This window comes from Armigeres subalbatus, unplaced genomic scaffold, assembly GCF_024139115.2.
Source record: "Armigeres subalbatus isolate Guangzhou_Male unplaced genomic scaffold, GZ_Asu_2 Contig1861, whole genome shotgun sequence".
Lineage (NCBI taxonomy): Eukaryota > Metazoa > Arthropoda > Insecta > Diptera > Culicidae > Armigeres > Armigeres subalbatus.
Window position 1 is genome coordinate 1 of NW_026942685.1, and position 9,150 is coordinate 9,150.

At 43.2% G+C, this 9,150-nt stretch overlaps 1 pseudogene; it reads left to right on the forward strand.

Moving 5' to 3' along the window:
* Positions 1-1,039: 1,039 nt before the first annotated feature.
* LOC134203462 (DNA-directed RNA polymerase, mitochondrial-like) lies at positions 1,040-4,303 on the forward strand (annotated as a pseudogene).
* The last annotated feature ends 4,847 nt before the right edge of the window (positions 4,304-9,150 follow it).

Here is a 9,150-nt window from a genome sequence, read left to right on the forward strand (position 1 = left end):
AATTGTAACGCCATCTGTGTATTATAGTAAATTTGAAAAATGATATCCGAGACATCAATTATTTTGATGTAATACATTTTAGTATCTAAAACTTTTATATGTTTGCAGAATATCTGAAAAATTACTAAAGTGATTGAAACAAAAATCAATAGTGATCAACAAGGTTTTGTACGGCGTCGAATGCAACTTGTAGCATGTAAATCGGTTAAGGATTTCTATATGAAAAGTTGGCTTATATTTTTATAGCACCTGTGCACGTACACACATACACACGGACAGACAGACATTTGCTCAGTTCGTCGAGCTGAATTGAATGGTATATAACACTATGGGTCTCTGAGCCTTCTATAAAAAGTTTGTTTTTGGAGTGAAATGATAGCCTTTCGGTACAACTTAGTTGTACGAGAAAGGCAAAAATCTGCCTTAACCACTTTCATAGTTACGCGTTATACGGGGGAGGGAGGGGGTATCAAAAATGTTACTTTTTGTTACGAGAGAGAGGGAGGGGGTCAAAAACTCGGATTTTTGCGTTACGTAATTTGTGAACAGACCCTTATGTGTAGATTGTGATTTGCCCGCTTCTTTTTCTCACACTCACTTTCATTTCGGGTTGATCGATTTTTGTTACTGAAATTTACCCAATTATAACCCATTACTCGTTAGTCACATGTAAACGTGTACACTGAATCGATTCCCGCCATGATTTGACGTCTATTTGTTTTCAGATTGAGCACTCACACACAAATATTATACACGGAAAATCAAACTTTTTTGAGTGTATTGAGTGTGAGAAAAAGATGACTGTGAGAAAAAAAATCTCGCAATACTCTTATAAAGTGCAAAAAGCGCAATATCTTATCATGTTCATTTTTGTCGGCATATAATCAGGAACTAATAACCGGGACGCGACACTCGGGATTTTTCCGTGTTGCGCTTGTAGTCTCCATCGATGTGTAGAGTTCTAGGTATACAAATGAAAAGACACCAAGTCAGTTGTCAGTTTTTCTCCTTCATTTGCTTTCCGTGCAAAACATGACAGCATTGTGTTTTGTTTTTTCACTTCATCAAAAATCAACATCAACATCTCCGGAACATCTCCAACTGTGCTGAATTTGTTCTGTGAGTTGAAGCCGGAGTACACTATACTGCTCCACCGTTGCTGTATGACAATCACCTATTGAACTCACTCAACGAGAATGTCAGGCTTCCCAACGAAAGACATATCAGTGGAGGAGATGTTAGTTGCTGGTTCTGAAATAATGGAACCGAAGGCAGGATTTACGCGGGACCAACTGGAAGAATTTAGCAAAGCTCAAGTGGAATTGGAATTGAAGGGGCACCTAACGGTGAAGAGCATCCAAATGATACAGTTAAGCAATACGTAAGTAGTGACACTTATTGAAGGTGACTTTCAACAATACAGAGCCTCGAACTTTCCTCATAGAGGATTGTTTGTAGATTACCTCCCATACCATTAAAATTGGTTATTTTCCCAATCAACAATTTCTAAAACACTTTTTTAATTCTAGCGCAAAGAACTTGAAGAGCTTCGGAAAGTTTGGGCAAAACAAATCACTTTGGCATTCCACCGGGATCTTAACACATTGAAAGCAGTAATAGAATCAAAATCTAACCGTGCCATCAACCTGTTTCCGTACCTCATGGTTCTGAGCGTGGCACAGTTCACCGAAATTATCTTGGATGAAGCCCAGATGTTGCTTGAGGGATCAGATACATTCAGTTATGTCCAATCGCAACTGCAAAAAGAACTTGGCTACAAGGTTGAGTCTCGATATAACGTGGAGCAAAACGAAAAAGCGGAGTGTTGGACAAGACGTGTGAAATCTACATTTTCTATTGCGATGTGTTGTCGAAGAAAAGTCCAGAGCTGCGGTTTGCGGTGTAGGAAAGTTTCTATACAATATTATTAAAAACGATATGAAAATCAACGTAAATGCTACCTCACGAGGAAACCGGCAGGTGAAGCTCAAATCAAACTTCATAGAAAAATCACAACAGGAGCATCTTAAATTTGATGTGAATTTAGTGCCTATGCTTTGTCCTCCGCAACCTTGGAGTACGCCCACGAATGGGGGCTACATTGTAGCAAAATCAGAACTCATACGGCTACCTCAACAAGCCCATCAACAGTCCGAACGCATCAACCAGGCAAATCCCCATGTACCCTACGCTCGATGCACTCAATTAACTAGCTGTTATTCCTTGAAAAATCCACGAGGAAGTTTTGGATATAATTCTGGAGGTGTTCAACAATGGAGGCAATGCTAAACTCGATGTTCCGGAGCCACCGAGTGCGCTTCCTGGAATTGTTGAAACCATACCGCGAAATGAAATGACCGGCTACGACCGTTTTAAAAAAAAATGCGCCAAAAGATGGCGCATCGGCGGAAGCAAGGAGACATGTACAGCTTGTGGTGCGATGCACTGTACCGGCTATCATTGGCCAACCATTTCCGGGACAAAGTATTTTGGCTTCCGCAAAACATAGATTTTCGTGGAAGAGTATACCCGATTCCACCCCATTTGAACCATTTGGGACACGATCTGGCTCGCAGTTTGATGATCTTTCACCAAAAGAAGCCCTTGGGTCAAGATTGCTTTAAATGGTTGAAGTTGCATTGCATCAATCTAACCGGATTGAAGAAGCGAGAGTCAGTTGAGGATCGTTTGAAGTATGCAGACGAAATAATGGACGATATTTTGGATTCTTCTGATTGATCCTTGACCGGTCGAATGTGGTGAAGTACATCTGACGAACCGTGACAAACTTTGGGATGCTGCATAGAAGTTGCAAAGGTGCTTCGATGCCCTGATCCAGCAACATTCATGAGTGGCTTCCCTATCCATCAAGATGGTTCGTGCAATGGTCTACAGCACTATGCAGCGTTGGGTCGAGATACGGTTGGAGCAAAGAGCGTTAATCTCGCCCCACCTCATGTACCCCAGGATGTATACAGTACGGTAGCTGCCTTAGTGGAAGAAAATCGTACCAAAGATTCTGAGAACGGCGTGAAAGTTGCACAGATCCTCGAAGGTCACATACAACGGAAAGTTATAAAACAAACTGTCATGATCACTGTGTACGGCGTAACGCGCTTCGGTGCTCGGAAACAAATCGCCTGCCAGTTGGAATACATCGACGATTTTCCCAAAGAATGGGTTTGGTCCGCTTCCAGCTACTTAACGGTGAAAACCTTCAATGCCAAATCCTTACAGGGATTTATCCAGGTGTTCCACCAGGGATTCCTCCAGAAGTTTCACCAGAAATTCCCTCAGGACTTGTCATAAGACGAGTTTGTACAATCCCATTTAATTCCACCACTTAATTGTACCTTGACAGATACGTATTTCGACCTCAACAGTAAGGTCGTCTTCAGTTTCTCGTACTTGACTCGACTTAGGAGTTCTATCAGGGATTCCTCCAGGAGGCCTACTAAGGATTCCTCTAGGAAGTTCCAACAGGGATTCATCGAGAAGTTCCATCAAGGATTCATCCAGCAGTTTCATCAAGGATCCCTCCAGAAGTTTCACCAGGAGTTCAACCAGGGATTCCTCCAGAAGTTCCATCAGAGATTCCTCCAAGAGTTCCACTAAGGATTCTTCCAGGAGTTCCATCAAAGATTCCTTCAGGAGCTCCACCAAGGATTCCTCCAGAAGTTTCACCAGGGATTCCACCGTATAAGGCATACTAAGGATTTCGCTAGGAGTTCAAATATGAAATCCACCAGGGATTCCTCGAGAAGTTCCTCCAAGTATTCATCCAGGAGTTCCACCAGAGATTCCTCCGGAAGTTCCACCAAGGATTCATCCAGGAGTTCCACTAAGGGTTCCTTCAAAAGTTCCACCACAGATAACAGATATTTAAGCTAGAACAAATTTTATTGGAAATCTTGTGTAAATTTTTTAAATGATGTACGTTGACTCACTACTACCATCTACTCAACTGATTGCAGAAGTACATACGGCTGATGGTATTAAGATAGGCAGAGTTGGCAGAAAACAGGTCTGGTTTGAGTAACGGTAACAATGGAAGTGACATAATTTTATTCATTCAGGTTCTAGCCTACTACAGGAATTGTCATTCGATGTTGCTAGCTCATAGCGCTCGGTTGCTATTCAACACTCCTTCTCAACCGAACAGCCTTAGGTCCGGTGCCCATGTAGCGTCTTTTCAACGCTGAGTGTAAGCGGCGTCAAAAAGACGCGGGTGTGCATCGGGAAAAAGCGTTAACCCGTTTCGGCCCGGGTATCGATTTCAAATTGTAAAATCCACCGTTCTCTTGTTTTTCGACCGATTTGCATGAAATTTGGAGGAAAGATGCATTAAACCCTATATTTTTGTGTAGATGTATTGTACGGTTTTATCAAGGGGGTCCCCTAAGTCAAATGGGGTCAAAAATAGGTCAACTTCCTTTTAATCGTAGATAACTAGTAGTAAATGCTCTTAATAATGATGCAATCGTTATTATTGATCATCATTTTGCAAAAGTGGGAATGGAAACTGCATGTTTGGACCTTCAAAATCCGGTTACAGATGTTCCGGGAACCTGGTTCCCCCAGGGAAGTGGTCACTTTTTGAGTTGTTCTGAAACCCAACTTGCGACACATCAAACTTCATGATTTTCCAACACAAATATGATAGAAGGCATTTGCAAAGCATCTGCGCACATTAGCCACTTCCGGAGGTTTCCTGGGAACCTGATGTGCAAGGGAAGTGGTCACTTTTTGAGTGGTTCTGAAACCCAGCTTGCGACACATCAAACTTCATGATTTTGCAACACAAATATAATTAAAAACATTTGCAGAACTTCTGAGCGCATTGGCCACTTCCGGAGGCTCCCTGGGTACCTGGTGCCCTCAGGGAAGTGGTCACTTTTTGATTGACTCTGAAACCCAGCTTGCGACACATCGAACGTCATGATTTTGCAACGCAAATACAATAGGAAAAACTTGCAGAACTTCTGAGCGCATTGGCCACTTCCGGAGGTTCCCTGGGAACCTGAAGCCCTCAGGGAAGTGGTCACTTTTTGATTGACTCTGAAACCCAGCTTGCGACACATCGAACTCCATGATTTTGCAACGCAAAGTCAATATAAGAAATTTACAGAGCATCTAGGCACATTGGCCACTTCCGGAGGTTCCCTCAGAACCTGATGCCACGAGGGAAGTGGTCACATTTTGAGTGGTTTTGAAACCCAGCTTTCGACACATCAAACTTCATGATTTTGCAACACAAATACAATAGGAGGCTTTTGTAGAGCATCTGTGCACATTAGCCAATTCCGGAGGTTCCCTGGGAACCTGGTGTCCTCATGGAAGTGGTCACTTTGTAAGTGGTTCTGAAACCCAGCTTGCGACACATCGAAGTTCATGATTTTACAACGCAAATACAATAGAAGATATTTGCAGAACATCTGGTCACATTGGCCATTTCCGGAGGTTCCTTGGGTACCTGATGCCCCAAGGAAAGTGGGCACTTTTTGATTGACTCTGAAACCCAACTTCATGATTTTGCAACGCAAATATAATAGAAGATATTTGCAGAGCATCTGTGCACATGAGCCACTTCCAGATGGTCCCTGGGAACCTGAAGCCCTCAGGGAAGTGGCCACTTTTCGATTGATTCTGAATCCCAGCTTGCGACACATCGAACTTCATGATCTTGCAACGCAAATACAATAGGAAACATTTGCAAAACTTCTGAGCGCATTTGCCACTTCCGAAGGTTCCTGGGAACCTGATGACCCAAGAAGAAGTGGTCACTTTTTGAGTGGTTCTGAAACACAGCTTGCCACACATCAAACTTCATGATTTTGCAACACAAATACAAAAGTAGGCATTTTCTCAGCATCTGAGCACATCGGCCACTTCCGAGGGTTCCCTGGGAACCTTACGCCCCCAGAGAAGTGGCCTTTTTTAGTTGGTTCTGAAAATCAGCCTGCGGCACTTCAAACTGAAAGATTTTGTTTTCTCCAAATAATCTACTGTGTGTTTCGGAGCATCCTTTCCTGCACCGAACTGGGAATCTTATCCAGCTTTGTTCAGCATGGTCTTGCTTTTTAGCCGCGCATCTTATCGCACGGCTAAGGAAGGCCCCAAAATATTTTACAGCATTTTTTTGTTAAATATCTTAGCTGTGCATATGCACAGCATATGTTTCGAAATGGACAAATTGATATGAAATTTGCTAAAAAGAATCCACGTGTCTTGGAGGGACTCGAACCCTCAACCTCCTACTCTCTAGATAGGCGTGATAACCCCTACACAACAAGACCACTTAAAGGTCACATTTGCGGAAAAGCCATCAGAATCCGAGTACCAACCTCCACCGCGGTTAGCTTACTTTTTTGCAAATTGAATATCTTTCGGATGCTTGATTTGCCCGATCTCCACATGTGCTTTACTGTTGTATATCCACAGTCAAGCGAGTGCACATTGTTTATTAAACCATAGGATCGCACTCCATGCCCCCCAGTAACGGACTGGGCTGAGAGAGTAGGAGGTTGAGGTTCTGAGTCCTCCAAGACACGTGGATTCTTTTCGCAAATTTCATATCAATTTGTCCATTTCGAAACATATGCTGTGCATATGCACAGCCAAGATATTTAACAAAAAAATGGTTTTCGTACGGCCGAGTTGCCGAATAATATGCAATTAATTGTAATCAAGTGTCGGTCTTCCACCGTCATTAGTCGTCTGAGTATACGCGACCGCTTACGTAAAGGCAATCAAACTCATCAAATGCTTTAGCCAAGCAAGCCTTTGGCACAGCAGAGTGCGATTGAATTCGCATTCTATACCGTCCCGCCCAGTCCGTTACTGGGGGCATGGAATGCGATCCTCTCGTTTAATAAACAATGTGCACTCGCTTGACTGTGGATATACAACAGTAAAGCACATGTGGAGATCGGGCAAATCAAGCATCCGAAAGATATTCAATTTGCAAAAAAGTGAGCTAACCGCGGTGGAGGTTGGTACTCGGATTCTGATGGCTTTTCCGCAAACGTGACCTTTAAGTGGTCTTGTTGTGTAGGGGTTATCACGCCTATCTAGAGAGTAGGAGGTTGAGTGTTCGAGTCCCTCCAAGACACGTGGATTCTTTTTCGCAAATTTCATATGAATTTGTCCATTTCGAAACATATGCTGTGCATATGCACAGCCAAGATATTTAACAAAAAAATGGTTTTCGTACGGCCGAGTTGCCGAATAATATGCAATTAATTTTACAGCATGTTGTTGCTATATAACTTTCAAAACCACCTAACAATGTCCACTTACCTTAAGATCAGGAGCGTAACCACGGACGGAGTTTTGGACATAAACCCCCCCCCCCACCTAGAGACAAAATTTTTAGAAGAAAATTTGTTTTCGAGCCCTCCCGAATAATTTTTTTTTCAGACCCCCCTCCCACACAAATTTTCTGACTACGCCAAAGACACCAGGTTTCAGGAGGAGCTTGATATGTCGCAAGCTGGAGTACCATAAAAAAGTGATCACTTTTGTGGCTGCACAGGCATCTCGCGAAGCTCAAGAAATATTCAATTGGTCTTGCTGTTCTGCTTATGTTGTCTATTGTATTCATGTTGCAAAATCATGTAGTGATGCCATGATATATAGCAAGCTGGATTTCAGGACCTGTCAAACAGTGACTTCTTCCCTTGGGGAGGGTGGGGGTGTTTGGCGAGGACTCCAGCGAATGACCTCAATGTCCTCAGATGCTTTGCAAATGCCTCCAACTTATTTATGGTAAAAAATCATCAAGTCCCATGTGTCGCAAGCTGGGTTTCATAACCACCCAAGGTTGTGAAATGCTGTATGTTTACAGGAAACCTCCGCAATAGGTCATTGTGCCCAGATACTCTGCCAATGTCTTCTATTGAATTTGTATTACAAAATCAGAAAACTTGACGTGTTGTGAGCTGGGTTTCAGAAACATTTAAAAAGCGACCACTTCCCTGAGAGCTCCAGCTTCCCAGGGAATCTCCGGAAGTGGCCAATGTGCCCAGATGCTCTGCAAATGCCTTCTAAGGAATTTTTGTTGCAAAATCATGAAGTTCGATGTTTTGCAAGCTGGGTTTCAGCATCACTAAAAAAGGTACCACCTCTCATAGGGCTCCAGGTTCCCAAGAAGCTTCAGGATATGGCCAATGTGCTCAGATGCTCTGTAAAAGTCTCTAATGTTTATAATTGTCTATTTGTGATGAAAAGAGATGAAGTTTGATGTGTCACAAGCTGGGGCATCATGTTCTCGATGTGTCGCCAGCTGGATTTCAGAATCACTCAAAAAAGGCATCAGGTTCCCAGGGAACCTCCGGAAGTGGCCGATGTGCCCAGATGCTGAGCATATGCCTTCTATTGTATTTGTGTTGCAAAATCATGAAGTTTGATGTGTCGCAAGCTGTGTTTCAGAACCACCCAAAAAGTGACCACTTCCATTGGGGCATCAGGTTCCCAGGGAACCTCCGGAAGTGGCCAATGCGCTCAGAAGTTTTGCAAATATCTCCTATTGTATTTGCGTTGAAAAATCATGAAGCTCGATGTGCCACAAGCTGGGTTTCAGAATCAATCAAAAAGTGATCAATTACCTTGGGGCCCTTGGGGTTTCCAGGAAACCTCCGGAAGTGGCCAATGTGCTTAGAAGTTCTTCAAATGTCTCCTATTGTATTAGCGTTGCAAAATCATGAAGTTCGATGTGTCGCAAGCTGGGTTTTAGAATCAATCAAAAAGTGACCACTTCCTTCGGGGCATCAGGTTCCCAGGGAACCCTCGAAAGTGGCCAATGTGCCCAGATGTTCTGCAAACGTCTTCTATTGTATTTGCGTTGCAAAATCATGGAGTTCGATGTGTCGCAAGCTGGGTTTCAGAACCACTTCAAAGTAACCACTTCCCTGAGGGCACCAGGTACCCAGGGAACCTCCGGCCGTAGGTGGCCAATGCGCTCAGAAGTTCTGCAAATGTTTTCAATTCTGCAAATGTTTTCAACTCAAAAAGTGACCACTTCCCTGGGGGAACCAAGTTCCCGAAGCATCTGTAACCGGATTTTGAAGGTCCAAACATGCAGTTTCCATTCCCACTTTTGCAAAATGATGATCAATAATAACGATTGCATCATTATTAAGAGCATTTACT